Source organism: Vigna unguiculata, chromosome 8 (genome assembly GCF_004118075.2).
Source record: "Vigna unguiculata cultivar IT97K-499-35 chromosome 8, ASM411807v1, whole genome shotgun sequence".
Lineage (NCBI taxonomy): Eukaryota > Viridiplantae > Streptophyta > Magnoliopsida > Fabales > Fabaceae > Vigna > Vigna unguiculata.
In genome coordinates, this window is record NC_040286.1 from 30,804,128 (window position 1) to 30,821,805 (window position 17,678).

The following is a 17,678-nucleotide window of genomic DNA, read 5'->3' on the forward strand; positions in this document are numbered from 1 at the left end:
AGAGCACACACAGAGTCATAACATACTTTTCCTGTTCCTTTCCCTCTATCCACATCAAGAGAGAAAACCAAAGGGAAATCAATGTGCTCTACAGGAGGAAGATCACTTCGCATATACGAGTGCTCTAATATTATTGTTATAGCCAATTCAGGTACGCTTCCATTTACTATTTACAACATGATTATCAGTATGGGTATAGTATGGGTATGAGATATTGTTTATGAGTTTATGATTGATTATTAGAATCAATATTAGGATCATATTCTGCGTTTGTGCTTACATGTGGTATCAGAGCCACCTATACTTGATTCATGTTTGTATTTGGTTAATTTAATTAATTTCTATTCAGAACCCTAAATCCCTAATTCTGAAACCCTTAATCCCAATTTTGTTTTTGGGAGAAAAACCCCAAATTGAGAATCCTAGGATTTATTAAAACCCTAATTGAAGTAAATTATTTTAATTAATTTTGAATTTTGGGTTCAAGACATTTGAACATAAGGATTTATATTTTAGAATATAAATAATTTTATTTATTTATTTTATATATATTTTTTGGTTGTTTAATATATAAAATAAATATATTTAGTTTTGAAATAAATAAAAACCCCAAATTGAGAATCTTAGGGTTTCTTAAAACCCTAATTGAAGTAAATTATTTTAATTAATTTTGAATTTTGGGTTCAAGACATTTGAACATAAGGATTTATATTTTAGAATATAAATAATTTTATTTATTTTATATATATTTTTGGTTGTTTAATATATAAAATAAATATATTTGGTTTTGGAATAAATATATAATCAAATTTTGGTTTTGTTTAATATTTTAAATGAATTAATTGAATCAAGAAGTCACCAAAGTGACCTCTCTTGAGTAGATAGTTCATGAAAAAATGTTAAATGTTGGTGTTTATGTACGTTCATGCGAGTATTGATCGGCCCAAATGAAGATTAATATTTGGCCGGATTGCATATACACTTGTGATGATAAACATGTGATAATTATAAGGATTTGCTTTGTCGATGATAAATTAATCCAAAGATTAGTTTGTTGTTGGACGTGCTTTATTATCAATGTTTGATCATTACAACCATATACCTTTAGCAGTTGATATTATTGTCCAAAGACTTGATATTAATGGTGCATTGGGTGTTTTTGGGATGGGTTAAACCATTATTTGAATATTTTTATAATGAGTTATTTTATTATGTGAGCATAATTAGTTAATTCCTCTTGTTTTATATACAACTACAATTGCTTCTGTATCTGCTAATATGAATTCTGTTCCGATCCTCAACGGAACAAATTTTAAGGACTGGAAAAGGAACATGGAAATTGTTCTCAACTACATAAGTCTAAAGCATAGTCTTGCTATGGTTTGTTCTGAGGTCAATTTAGCGTCAGTACCTAGTAACACTTGGTGGTTAGACTCAGGTGCAACTACTAACATCAGTGTTTCTATGAAGGGTTGCCTAAACTACCGGAAGCCAATTGATTCTGAAAAATGGATATATGTTGGAGATGACAAATCGGTGGAGGTGGAGGCTATTTGGCATTTTAGATTATTATTATGTACTGGTTTTTATTTGGATTTGAAAGACACTTTTGTTGTGTCGTCATTTAGACGGAATTTAATTTCAGTTTCTTATTTTGACAAATCCGGTTATTCTTGTTCATTTGGAAACAATGAATTTAGTTTGTCTTTTAATTCAAATATTGTTGGAACTAGTTCACTTTTGGCTTATGATAATCTATATTTGCTTGATACTGTGACCACCTATAATGAAACCCTCAATACAGAATCTCATGGTACTAAACGTAAAATTGACAATACTTAATCAGGAGCATTATGGCACAAGCGCTTAGGTCACATCTCTAAAAATAGAGTTGAACGACTTGTGTCAAATGGAATCTTAGAGTCCATTGACTTCACAAACTTTGATGTTTGTGTTGAATGCATTAAGGGCAAACAGACCACAGCGAAGAGATTAGGTGCATATAGAGCTTCAGACGTCTTAGAGTTGATTCATACAGATATTTGTGGGCTATTTCCTACACCTTCTTGGAATGGTCAACAATACTTTATATCATTCATAGACGATTACTCAAGATATGCATACTTATTTCTTATTCATGAAAAGTCACAGTCTTTGGATGTGTTCAAATCTTTTAAAGTTGAAGTTGAAAATCAACTCAACAAAAGAATTAAGTCTGTTAGATCTGACCGTGGTGGTGAGTACTATGACAGGTATGATGGATCAGGTGAACAACGTCCAGGACCTTTTGCCAGGTACCTAGAAGAGTGTGGAATTGTCCCACAGTACACCATGCCGGGATCACCCAGTATGAATGGTGTAGGTGAGAGACGAAACCAGACTCTTAAGGATATGGTAAGGAGTATGATTTGTCATTCCACCTTACCAGAGTCACTCTGGGGAGAGACACTAAAGACGACAACTTATATTCTAAACAGAGTACCAACTAAAGCAGCTACTAAAACACCTTATGAGCTTTGGATTGGGCGAAAGCCTAGTCTAAACCATTTCCATGTGTGGGGTTGTCCAACTGAGGCAAGGCCTTATAAGCCAAATGAAAAGAAATTGGACTCCCGAACAGTAAGTAGTTACTTTATTGGTTATTCTGAGAGATCCAGGGGATATAAATTTTATGATCCCATATTAAAGACAATTTTTGAGACAGGGACTGCTACATTCTTTGAGGATATTAAGTTTAGGGGGAAGAATCAGATTAGGAAATTTGTTTTGGAGGAAGAATCGGTAATAATTCCAGAACTGATTCAAATAATTACTTTTGATGAAGTAAGTTCGGAACCTCCACAAAACATTGCTGATGAACCCCATACTCAAGATGATTTGGTTGTTCGTGAAGAACAAACTCAAGATCCTCAACAACCTATGCTTCATGAGCCAACACCTTTTGCGGAGATCGATGAGAGAAAGGAGAAGTGCCATTTCAGATGATTATGTTGTATTTCTCCAAGAAAATGAAGATCCTAACAATGGTGTGATGGAAGATGATCCAATCACCGTCCGTCAAGCCATACAGGATCCTAATTCAAAAAAATGGATTGAAGCAATGAGGAAAGAGTATAAATCCATGCAAGATAATAAGGTTTGGGAACTTGTCCCATTACCAGAAGGTGTGAAACCCATTGGCTGTAAATGGTTATTTAAGACCAAACGAGATTCTAACGGTAATGTGGAGAGGTATAAGGCTCGTCTTGTAGCTAAGGGATTTACTCAAAAAGAAGGGATTGACTTTAAAGAGACTTTTTCTCCAGTTTCATAAAAAAACTCTTTTAGGACAATTATGGCTCTTGTTCACATTATGATTTGGAGCTTCATCAAATGGATGTCAAAACGACGTTTCTCAATGGTGACATTGACGAGACGATCTATATGATGCAACCAGAAAATTTTGTGTCGGGAGACCCAAAGAATATGGTTTGCAAATTGACTAAATCCATTTATGGACTAAAACAAGCATCCCGTCAATGGTACCATAAATTTCATCAAGTAATTCTCTCATTTGGCTTCGAGATGAATCTTGTTGATGATTGTGTGTATCACAAGTTTAAGGGGAGCAAGTTTATTTTCCTGATCTTGTATGTTGATGACATTCTGCTTGCCACTAATGATATAGGCATATTGCACGAAACTAAGAAATTTTTGTCAAAGAATTTTGAAATTAAAGATCTTGGTGACGTCTCCTTTGTATTAGGAATTCAGATACATCGAGATCGATCTCGGGGTATTCTAGGATTATCACAAAGGAGTTATATCGATAAAGTTCTTAAAAGGTTTAGCATGCATGAATATAAATCCGGGGATACTCCAGTTGCTAAGGGAGACAAGTTCAGTCTCAATCAGTGCCGAAAAGGAAATTTAGAAATTGAGGAAATGCAGAAGATTCCTTATGCATCAGCCGTAGGGAGTTTGATGTATGCTCAAGTATGTACGCGTCCAGACATAGCATACATAGTTGGGGTTCTAGGCAGATACTTAAGCAATCCAAGAATGGACCATTGAAAGTAGCAAAAAGGGTCATGAGATATTTAAAGAGAACAAGAGGTTATATGCTCACATACAAGAGGTCAGACCAGTTGGAGATCACTGGGTTTTTTGACTCAGATTTTGCATGATGTCAAGATAGCTTAAAATCTACTTCATGTTACATTTTTATGTTGGCAGGTGGTGCGGTTTCTTGGCGCAGTGTCAAGCAAACCCTTACAGCTTCATCCACCATGGCACCAGAATTTGTAGCATGCTATGAGGAAACTAATCACGGGATATGGCTGAGAAATTTTTTCACAGGGCTGAAAATTGTGGAAAGCATTGAAAGACCACTTAAGTTATATTGTGACAATAAATCAGCTGTATTGTATTCCAACAACAATAGGAGCTCGACTAAGTCGAAGCACATCGACATTAAGTTCCTAGTTGTTAAAGAAAGAGTACAGAGTGGATAGATTTCCATAGAACATTCAGGGACAAACTCCATGATTGCAGATCCTCTAACAAAAAAATTCCACCCAAGGTCTTTCATGAGCATGTTGCTCACATGGGTGTTTTACAGTTTGAGGAATCTGAGGTTTAGTGGGAGATAGTCATTTTCATATGTTTTATGTTTAATTTCTTGTATGCATACATTGAACTTTCAGACATATTTTGTTATTTATATATGTGGTTTTAATTTTACACTTTGTATATTAAGTTTTTATATCGATCTCATTAAGTTAAAGTATGGACCAATTGAAAATAGATATGTATATACATATCACCTTCACATAATTTTTCATGCTACACATTTCATGATGAATCCATGTCATTTGGTTGTGTCAGGATTAATGATCATTGTTGGTTTTAGTTCCGATTGATGCAATGAAAAACTGGTTTGGTTCTACATACTGATATAATCAATGGACGAGACTTTTGGAGTATGCTCGAGTAATATAATAACAATTTTGAGCTCATAAAGTCTAACACATTTATAAGGTTGTAAGGACATATATATTTGTGACCAATGGGAGATTGTTAGTAATTTTGGGTCATGCATATATATGACACATAATTAAATGTGTTAGGGCCATTATTTATAAATAATAAATTGATCTGACTAAATTAAAGATTTGGCTAAAGGCATATGTCATAAAAATAAATATTGTGTAGAGACCACTTAGTAATTTCTAATTTGATGAGGGGCCAAATTAGAAATACTAAAACTTAAGTAATTCAGTTTATAAATGGTCGTGGTCCCCTTCTGAGAGCACACACAGAGTCATAACGTACTTTTCCTGTTCCTTTCCCTCTATCCCCATCAAGAGAGAAAACCAAAGTGAAATCAAGGTGCTCTACAGGAGGAAGATCACTGCGCATATAGGAGTGCTCTAATATTATCGTTATGGCCAATTCAGGTATGCTTCCGTTTACTATTTACAACATGATTATCAGTATGGGTATGAGATATTGTTTATGAGTTTATGATTGATTATTAGAATCAATATTAGGATCATATTCTGCGTTTGTGCTTTCAAGTTTTTCTTTTTTTCTGTGTCAATATTCCTTTGTAAAATTTGTTGATGGCTAGTATTAAACCTTTGCTTAAATTATTTTAATATTAATATTTGAGGGTTTAATTGAACGTGATTCTTTAATTTATTTTATCCTCAAATTTAGTTTTTGTATTATTTAAAAATATTTAATGTGGTTCCTTTTATTAAACCATGTATTAAGATAAATCGTCTCTTCATCCTCTTCTTGTTCGTCAATACAACTCCACCACCATTTCGATGATACTTACAACCACCCACCTTGATAACACTCTCCACCACCATCACAAGTTCAACAACATCGACCACCACCTACCCTCGTCATCCATTCCCACTGTCAACACCTACTGTAGAGGCATCACAATACCCCAAATCCACCCACGACATCATCTTCTTCCCAATTTCACATGCTCAAAAGGTTCATGTTTTACTCCACAATACGACTTCCATGCTCAAATGGGGTAACTTTACCATCTTCTCAAGCACCATCACCAAGTTCTACAATGTGAGGCTAAAACACTCACTAAATCGTTAGTAGGGATGACAATGGAGTGGAAGAAATGAGGTTCATTATCTCATACTCATCTTCAAAGAAACAAATTTATCTCCATACTTATAATCAAGGATATAATATTTTTATCTCTTACCCTCCCTAATGGGTAATGGATATGGGCATACACTTATACTTATGTTCATATCTACTTTTTTACTATTTCAATATTAATTAATTATTTTCTATTAAAAAATAAAAAATCACGGCAAAAAAACATGATATTATCACATATTCAATATCAAAGAGATGGATTCTTGTTCTTTTAATATAAATTATTTAGAATGAAATTATAATTATATATATTTCAAATTAAAGTACAAAATAAGATTTTCTTGAAAACCAAAATATTTATTAAAGTTGTAAACATTAATAAAAAAAAGTTGATAAAATAAAAAAATACATGTTTTAAAAACAAAAAAAAATATATCAAATTTAAAAAATATTTTAAATTCTCTTTACTTCCTTCCTAAATATTCTAGTTAAATCTTTTCTATACCATATTAAAAATTTATAATATAGTACTTGAACGAAATTACAAAAAACAATAATAATCGAAACTTATCACATATCTTCATCTGAATTTCAATCCCTATTGGATGGTAATAAATGAGATTCAAAGACAATAACTTATTATATTATAGTAAATAAAATGTTTTCATACAATTGTAGCAATAAAATTACACTCAAGAAAATAAAATTAATTATATGAAAATTTATCAAAACAATATTCTACATAATAAGAATAAATAAAAGATAAGAATATTAAAAAAGAAGTAAAAATGATTAAATGCCCATCTTAAAAATTATTTGATACATCATTCGATGAAATTGCAAGAAAAAAAAATGTATAATTAAGAACATGAAAAAGTATCTCAAAATCTAAAAGAACTTTTCATACCTCAAAGTAGTTGAAGTGTTATAAGTGATAATCAAAATTGTTTTAGAAAAAATAAAAGTTTTTCATATGAAACAAAGATTAAGGATCATATAAAATAAACAAGATTAGTTCTTTTATATTACCTATTGAATAAAGGGTTTATATGATTGAACATTTGAAATTGAAAGTCAAATATTTATATATCAAAAGAAGAATCACTACTAAAAAAACTCATATTTCATGTCAATTTTGCTTTGATTTTTTTTTTGTAGGAAATATTTATAAATTTGTTATGAAAAAAAAAATTGCAGGAAATTGTTGTCATTTTTTTGTAAAATATTTTGTATAAAACACTTTTCACAACAAATTTTGTAGGAAATACTTACGAATTTTATAGTTTTGTATGAAATAATTATTTACGAAGGAATTACTTGCCAATTAAGATTCTTATAAAAAATAACAAGAAAATTCTTGCAAATTTTTTAATAAATTTATAAAAAAAAATCTTATGTAATATAAGAATTTTTAATAGTAAATAAATAAAAATATAAAAAAATAGTAAAAATATTTAAATGTGAGACTATTTGATTGACTCTAACTAATAATACACTATTTAAACTTAACCGCACCCATCATTCTTTTACTTAGTAGATAGAACGGGCAGAGCTTGCTCCTTCGTACTAGTGTATTTAGCTGCCTTAGTTTCCCATTCGTACCATATTCATATTCCTTAGCACAGGCACTATATCAGTCTACTACCTATAGGTCGAGTTCAATTACATCGAACCTTATGTTACCTACTTTGACTTATATATTAGGTATACATCAATAAGACAAGCACAGGAACGGATATTCAATCAAAATTGGAATATCACCCTATTCTCTCTCAATTGCCTATCCTTTATAGACGAAGGGTTCGCGATTAACAAGATCGGCTTCTATATAACTTTATAAGGGCTTTGTAGACTTATGATAAGAGAGAAATTATCTTGATATGAATGAATTTTATAAATATTAAATAAAACAAACAATATTATATATATATATATATATATATATATATATATATATATATATATATATTTATTGAGCTTTTCAATGGCTCAAAGAAGATAGGAGCAAGAAGACACAACGTTTTGGTTATGAGAGGGATAAACAGAAGACATACAACGTGACAAAAAGGGGAACAAAAGGGGAAGAGCGTGGTGGTGGTGGTGGTGATTAATATAAAATAATTGAAGATTTGGAAAGTAATTTGATATCAATATCATTCACATCAATATTAAATAGAAGTGAGAAGATTAAAATCTAACCAAATTGAAGATTTGGATTGAGAAACTTACCTGGAGAGAAGATTTGTGCAGATACGATGTGAAGAAGAGCAACCTTGCTGCGAAACAGATTATTGATCGAAAGGTGTGGAGTTGCAATTTTAGAGAATGAAAAAAACTGAAAAGGGATAAGATAGACATATAAGTAAATAAGAAAGTATGAAATTTCTGAGTTTCCAAGTAAAGTATAGAATTGATAAAGATGCAACTTATTCCTTTATTTTTGTGGGGTTTTTGAATAACAACACATTCTTTTCCAATTCCGTTGTGTCTGTGGTGTCACCTCTGCACAAGTTAGGAATATACAACAAAGGAGGACAAAAATATTCGATTACTTGAAATCATGTTATTAATACTTAGGCATTGACCATTAGCATCAAATAAAAAGAATAATGACATTCAAAAAAGATGAGAGGAGTGTGATAGACCCAACCACTACAGTGCACACAGTTTCGTCACAGCTCCTCACAACTGGTGCTTTCGATGGTACGGTTTATATGGTATGTATTTATACAAAGTGTTCTAACTAATCACTACAATCAAATAAGTCAGAATATTTAAAGAATTATCTCTCATTTTTCTTTTACTAACCCCTAATAAGTTTCCCTCTTTCTTTTATTATTTCCATAACTCATTTTTAAAGTCTTCTCTTATTCCACCCCTCATTTCTCTTCTATAACCTCTCATAAATATTTACCAATTTGGTATTTTACTAATCTTGACTCCAAAGTCTAACACCAATTTGCATTTTGTTGAGAAATTGAATAAGAGTCCTGAAATTCGACTTAAAAGGTTCATTTTTTTACTCCACAATACGACTTCCATGCTCAAATGGGATCACTTTACCATCTTCTCCAACACCATCCCCAAGTTCCACAATACGAGACTATAACACCACTAAATCACTATTAGGGATGACATTGGAGTGGAAGGGATTAGGTTCATTATCTCATACTCATCTTCAAATAAACAAATTTATCTTCATACTCATACCCAAGGACATAATATTTTTATCTCTTTCCCTTCCCAATGGATAATGGATATGGGTATACGCTAATACGTATATCTACTAGTCTTTCAACCTGTGCATCCCACGAGATTTATTTTAATACATTTTCATTGGTTTTAAATTAATCTAAGTTTTAAATATTATTAAAAAATAAAGTTACTAATAATAAAAATAATAAAAGTTATTATTGATGATTGTTATACAATTATATGTATTGTATGTAATAAATTCAGAATATATTGTAAAGGAAATAACTCTTTAAAAACATATGATGAATTTTGTATATCATCATTTGTAAAGAAATTGAAGTTCATTATTGGTAATGTGTAATTCGAATAAGAGAACAACATCATTAGTAAGATATGCATTTATGATCATTGTAGTTAATTTCAGATAATAGATATATCATTGAATAATGAAATAAGTTTGAAAAAGATCGATAAATAAGGAGTGACATACCTATAGTTTCGTCTTTGTTAAAGACTTTTGAAAGTTTTTTTGTAGACAACATTTTTAGTTGTATTGGTCATGTTTCCATCTTCATCTAAAATAAGTATTTTGAGTGATTTCTTTGTTTTTACTCTAGAAATGACAACATATAGTTGTTCATGTGCGAATATTGTACGTGGAAGATAAAGTCTAATTCTAGAAAGAGACTGACATTGACTTTTGTTAATTGTCAATGCAAAACATATTGATATTGAAAATTGTCTTCTTTGAAATTTAAACGACAAACCTAAATCAAAAGTAACTAAATTCATTATTCGGATAAATATTTTGTCACCAATGTTTTTTCCTGCAAACAATGTTTTGTCAAAATTATTTTTTAAATTAATGTTTAAGTTTTTCTGAAAAGTGAAAAATATGTGACAATTGTTCAAAAACCTTAAAAAATATTTAATTTTTGATGAATTAAAATTTCAAAAGTCAATCAATAACTCTGAAAAAGTAGTAGAACAATTTACCATATCACCCTTTGCGCAACATTCCAAATGCTTAAGAAGAGAGTAGTAAAAAAGAACTTATTTAAAAAGATGATCCACAATGAACATAGAGACTAGAAAACAAACAATATAATATTATTTATAAATATTTCTTTGAAATAATAAATTGTAAATAGTATAAATAGCTTAATATTTTATTTTAGTTGAAAATACAATCGTATGTAATTATTTATTTTTAGTTTAATAAAAATGTCATTATTTAATTATTTATTTATTATTTTAAACCATATTTTATATAGTATTACTATTATTATTATATTAGTGTTAATATGTTATTACGATAGTGTTGAATATTATTATGAATGATAACATATTATATTATTAATAACCATCAAAGCTTTTTTTAATTTTTCATCTCCAGAGTTTTTCATATCCTTAATACGAACTTATCTTATAAATTAAAAATATCCAAGAGTTGTTTAGAGGCATTAAAAATATCCATTAAAAAGATTTCACTCTTTTACAATTTTTTTGGAATTTGAATTTCAAATTCAAACATAAGTAGGATATTTTTATAGATTTTTGAAATTTCAACTTTAAAACTCAAACTTTATTACTATGTATATTTCAAATTTCATAATATAAATCTTCGAAATAAGATTGAAATTGAAATGGTAGGTATTTTCATATCTTTAAAAGTTTACAAAATTTATAAATTTTATTTTTTACATTATATTTTAATTATTATTATGTTATTTCATGATTATATTGTTATTAAATATGATTATATTTTATAATAATTATTATATCGTTATGAATGACCAAATCTTTTGAAGTTTTGAATTTTCATATTTTTTTATCAGAAACATTAAAAATATTTATTAAAAGGATTTTAAATTTTTGTATATGTCTTTGTTAAGACTTTAGCAAGTGTACCAAGTCGTGCAAGTAATAAAAATGGTAAGTCCAAGTGTCGTTTTTTCACGGGAATTGCGTTTGTTTAGTTAACTAGGTGTATTTACTAATTTAAGCGTCGAATATAACCATAGATTAATTTGAAACAAGTGAAAACATAAAGATTTCTAAACTTTAAAGTGATAAAATACCAAGCAAAGACTCATTGGGGTTGGACTTCATGACCAAAACTCTAAGCAAGCATCTCACAATATATATCTCTCATCTACTCAAGCATTGACATCAAAGGTACGCAATCCCTAATCCCTTAGGGGTATGTCTTGAACTTTTATGTAAAAATACTAATTCCTTAGATGTTTAAACATAAAAGACACATTAAAAACGATGTCTAGAATGACCAAAAGCTTTGGTCTATGTCTAGAACCAAACCTTTAGGTTGTTCTATCCATGTCTAGGGTTCCAAAACACTTTCCAATGATTAGATACCACTAGAGATGGCAAATAAACCCGTCCCCGTGGGTATTGCCCGAACCCGTCCCCGTTTCGACGAGGAATCCCTGCGTTGATTGGGTATGGGTGTGGGTATGGGAAATTCCTGACTTTTTCAATTGGGTATGGGGATGTACATATCCCCGCCATAATACTCGTCCCCGTTTAAATTATTAAAATATTCACAATTAATTAAGTAACCATATAATATATATATATATATATATATATATAATTTTTTATTTCTTTTAATTATCTGGTTTGTCATGACACTCATTCACATCTCAATTATATTTTTCATCTTATCATAACATTTGTGTAATCATGTTAAAAAGATGTATGTCAATTAAAATTTTTTTTTGTCTCACATTTGAATATTTCTATTATTTTTTAATATTTTTATTTATTGTATATTTTCCTTTCACATGAGAATGATTAATACGCTCAATTTAAGTATTTAATAGCACAAACCTTTCATTTAATAGGTAATATATAAAAAACATTTACTTATTATTATTAGTTTTTGTTTCATTTGAAGAACTCTTTTGTTTTACTAAAACAATTTTTGTTATTTCTCAACTATTGAGTATATATGTTAATATTTGAAAAGTTTTCTTAGATCTCTAAGATATTTTTCAACTTATCATATCTTTAATTATACATTTGTTTTTCTTTGTGCGATTTCTTTCAATAGTCTCTTAAATTGTTTGTAAACATTTGTTAATTTTTAAATATTTTTATTTGTTGTTTATTTTCATTATATAGAATACTATTTCGATATATTTTATCTAATTTTTTTCTTCTAACTCATTATCAATCATACTGTAATTTTTTTTACTATAATTGTATAAATAACTTTTATTTACTACAATATAAAAATTTAATGTAATTGTCATGAATATTTTTTTATCACCATCCAACATAATTGAAGTTCAAAAGATACAAGATCTATGTTAAAATTTTATTATTATGATTATTATTTGTTCTTTGTATTATTTTGATCAAGTAATGTATTATAACTTTAATTAGTGTATAAAAAAGAGATTAATTAGAATTTAAAAGATTGAAGTAAACAAACATTTAAAATATATTTTAATTTGAATATTTGTTTTATGTTTTTAAAAAAATATTTTTAAATTTTATTAACTAGATTTCATTAATGTTTGCAAATTTAATAAATGTGTTGGTTCTCATGAAATTTTATTTGGTATTATAATCTAAAATGTAATCAATTATAATTTACTTTAAACTTTTATTGTGATATTTTTGTTCTTTGTATCATTTTGATCCAATGATGTATTATAACTTTTATTAGTGTATAAAAAAGAGATTTATTAGAATTTAAAAGATTGAAGTAAACAAACATTTAAAATATATTTTAATTTGAATATTTGTTTTCCTTTTATATTTTTTAAAAATTTTATCAACTATGTTTCATTAATATTTGCAAATTTAATAATTGTTTTGGTTCTCATGAAATTTTATTTAGTATTATAATCTAAAACGTAAACAATTATAATTTATTTTAAAGTATTTGATATCGAAGGAACAACCATCCTTCTAATATTGAATATTTGATAATATTATGTTTCCTTTACCATAATTTTTTATTACTTTATAAAATTAATTAAAATTAATATTGAAGTAGTAAGAAAATGGGTATGGGTATGGGTACAAGATTATACCCGTTACCCGGTGGGGATGGGGATGGGACACAAGTTTGATACCCGTTGGATTTGGGTATGAGGATGGGGATGAATTTTTTTTACGGGGATGGGTATGGGATAGCGAAACTCGTACCCGCCCCGCCCCGTTGCCATGCATGGATACCACCCAAAACGCATAAATATTCCATCATGCACGAAAATAATGTGGATAGAACACAAAAGTAGTGAAAGAGATTCTATTGCATAGATGAAACTATAATGAGTTTAGGTACATTACATCCAACCCCAATGAAATGGAGTTTAGCTACTCCTATACATCTAGAGCACAAATGGAGTTTGAATGGTAGAATGGAAGAAGAAGGATGAATCCTTTTAGCTCTAGAAGCGTTTCTGCCTTCGTCTTGAGTTCTAGTAGTGTTCCTCCCACCAAAAACTGTCTTTTCATTCGAGTCTCGACACTTTTAATGTTTAAGCAAAAAGTGAAAATCGCTGGGCCAACATTCATTCTCGCTGGGCTAGCAAGCCTTCCTCGCTGGGCTAGTGAGTCTGGGTAGCTGGGCGAGTGGCTCCAAGCAGCAACTAGTGATTTTTCTCCAATCTTCCATTCTTTTCTACAAAAGTCCACAAACATCAAAGTAAACATGTTTTTGAAATAAAATAACAAAATCTTAAATTCTTTCATGAGATTAACACAAAAATACATGAATAAAAGACAATTAAGAGGTTCTAAGAAGTGTAAACAATAGGTAATTATCACACTTATCAGTCTTATATTTTAAATGTTAAATTTAATTTTGTTTACAGTCTTTTTACGATTTCAAATTTTAAATCGAAACTTTATTATTTTATATATAAAAAAGATTTATCACTCTCAATTAAAAAAGCATAGAACATCTTGGTTTTCAATGAACTAATTTTAAAATTTATTTTTAAAAAACCCTTTACAATGAATTATAACATCATTTTAGAAAGTTGAAATGAAATATTGTAAGGTTTCTTGTTTTTAATATACTTATTTATAATATGGTGTGAATATATGAAGAATATTACCAATTTATTATGCAGCAAATGAATCCTTAGTGCAAAAATTATAAACTAATAAATTTGGATTTGTATGTTGTGAATGTTGTATAGATTTGCATATTTAAATTCAATATAATTTTGATTTTGTATATGATTCTTATTTTGATTTTGATATTGATATTGAAATTCACAAATGACGACTTTTATGGTTTGTAAGTTTAGAAATTTATATATTGTAGGTAATATTACATTTAATAAATATATGTGTAAGTGATTTACAATTATTTAAATTATCTTATTAATTTAAAATATAAATTTAAAATTTAAAATAAACATACAATATTTGTAAGGCCCAATTGTTTCTGCCCATCTTATTTTAAAGGCTGCCCAATCTTTTGGGCCTAAATGGGGTTGACCCAATTCAATTTCTGACCTAAGGTACCCCAAAACCCTAACTTGTAACCACTCTTTGTAAAAACAGATTCCACACATCTCTTAGAGTAGCTGTCGTCATCCTCTGCTAGGGTTTGGAGTCGTCATAGCCTAGCAAGCTCGGCCTCATTCTTCCATTCTGCTTCGCGAAGCTGTTCCTTAAGCTACTGTCCTTCACCGTTCGAGTATCGGAACTCTAGCTAACATTTCTCAGGTAAGGGAAGCTAGGGTTTACGCTTTTAAAGTTATTTTGCCGATTTTTGGTCTGTTGTATGGTTGTGATACTTGAATGAGGTTGTTGGTCGAATAAAAATGTATGGTGTGCAAGTATGTTTGATTGATGTGGCGCTACTCTTTTTCAACACTGCACACCTTTCGTAAAATGAAGATTTCTACTTCTTTAATCATTGTATCGAGCTGATATTTTAACAGCTGGTCCCTAACATATAATGCTTGACTTTGACCGGTCCGATCTTTAATCGGAGCTCTTTAGTGAGAGCAGTTTTTATCGCAAAGTCACTGAATTTGTGTTGTTGACAACATTGCACACTTGTCGTAAAATGAAGATTTCTAATTTGTTAACCGTTGGATCGAGCTGATATTTTAACAGCTGGTCCCTAACACATAATTCTTGACTTTGACTGGTCGGATCTCTAATCAGAGCTCTGTAGTGAGAGCAGTTTTTATCGCAAGGTCACTGAATTTGTGTTGTTGACAGCACTACACACTTTTTGTAAAATGAAGATTTCTACTTCGTTAACTGTTGGATCGAGCTGATATTTTAACAGCTGATCCTTAACACATAGCTTTTGACTTTGACCGATTCGATCTTGAATCAGAGCTCTGTAGTTAGAGCAGTTTTTATCGCAAGATCACTGTAGTTTGATTGTTTCTCTGATCTTGAATGGTTATTACTGGCTCAAATCTAATTGTTATACTAAGAGCATGTGATAAATGATTATGCATGAGTGATGTGATTCATGGATTGTGGATGATGGGTTTTGTACGAACTTGGCACGTGATTTAAATGAGAGGGTTGGTATCAAGGAGACATGTTGATATGAAATACAAATATATATTCACTGTTTGGGAAGGATGAGTTGGTATGGATTCAACATTTGGTTATGAATGAGAATGGGTTGTGAAGGTTGGCATGAGATATTGTGTATGGTAAACATTACTTGATTGATTGAACATGATTGGTCTGTGGTCAGTGCGTAATTCCTTGAAATCTCTTGGTGGGATTTCAGGGTCGTGCTTCAGTGGTCGAGACGTAAGCCCCTGTTAGTGGGTGTCCATGGTGGTGCCCCATCTATATAATTTGGTAAGGATTCAAGGTAAGGATTGCATCCTGACACTCTAAGGGGTCAGTTAGTCTCACTTAGAGCGGACTAACTCTTGTGGTGAGAGTAGCAGGAGGCCTGAAACTCATTAAGGGCTAACCTTGTGGGGGGATTGATTCACTGTAACACTTGTAACACTTGTAACACATAGCTCGGGGGTGAGCAGAGGTATCCACCACAAGTGCAAGCTTCCGCTGAATCCGACCAGATTATATGTATCCGGATGAGTCAAGTCAGAGTCTAGTGTATTGCTTGAGAAAGTCATAACATGTTGGATGATTTATAAATACTACTTGGTTTGGGTGATAGTATGTGACTGCATGATATATTGTTTTCTACTCTAGCTTACCCTACTTTTGTTGTTGTGTGTTCTGCTGTGTGGTACTCTCTCTTGCGATGATCATTAACTTATTGGTGTGAGCAGTTGTGAGGAACACCTGCGGACAACAGGGAGGTGATGGTTCTGCTGCATAATCTGCATGGGCTGGATCTTAGTTTCTTTGGGCTTTCTTTAGGGCTTTGTCCCATGTATTTCGATATGTTTTACTACTCTACCTTCATCTGTTAAACTTTTTTTCTAGTTTCCTGTTGGCATTGTGGTGTGCCTAACTTTGTAGGGGTTGTGTTAAGGGCCCCAAGACTGCGCTGTTGTACTATGTGTGTGTGGCGTTTCTTTTAATTACGCTTATTAATTAAATGGAACGTTACAATATTCCTATGTGATTGAATAATGAACAGAAGATTTATAATCTAAAAAGTTGTTCAAAAAGTTGAAACAGTAAGTACAAATAAATATAAATATAAATAATAAATAATAAATAACGAATAAATGAATGAATCAACAAATAAATAAATAGTAAATATGAAAAAAATAATGACATTTGAAATTATAAAGTAACGACATAATCACTCCCTAAACCTAAATCCAACAGAGGAAATGAGAAGGTCCAACAAATTCCTTGAATAATTTTAATAAATAGGTGTGCATCATTTATTAGTATTTCAATTATGTTAATATTTATTTTAAATTTTGAAAAAGTGGTTTAGAAATTCAAAAATAATGCTCAAGCAATCGTCTCTTGAGAGATTTAATTCTCGACTAAATTTTTATATTGGGAGTGTAACGCTTAACCATTCGCTTTTTGAGAGATTGAATTTATCGACTTGAGGGTCTAACACTCAACCAATCCCCTCTTGGGAAATTTATTTTCTCTTCTAATCTTTTATTTGAGAGTCTAACACTCAAAAAATCATCTTTTGGGAGATTTAATTTCTTGACTAGTTTTTTATATTGGGAGTCTAATGACCAATTTCCTTTTGAAAGGATAATGCTCGACCAAATTCTCTAGGAGACTAATGCTTGACCAAACTTGGGGGTATCTTAAGAGATTACCCATTTCGATTCAATGGAGAAACGTTGTAGCATTAAGAACAATCTTTCACTGCAAAAAGAAGGCAACACTACAAGAAAATATCTTATTAGTAACCAATTTCAGTGACTAAAAGTTATTAGTCACTATAG

At 30.3% G+C, this 17,678-nt stretch overlaps 1 long non-coding RNA gene across 1 annotated transcript; it reads left to right on the forward strand.

The window, feature by feature from the left end:
* Positions 1-8,727: 8,727 nt before the first annotated feature.
* Positions 8,728-16,774, forward strand: LOC114194158. Its single transcript, XR_003606348.1, has 3 exons — positions 8,728-8,834; positions 14,863-15,027; positions 16,581-16,774. It is a non-coding gene; the product is annotated as an uncharacterized LOC114194158 (long non-coding RNA).
* The last annotated feature ends 904 nt before the right edge of the window (positions 16,775-17,678 follow it).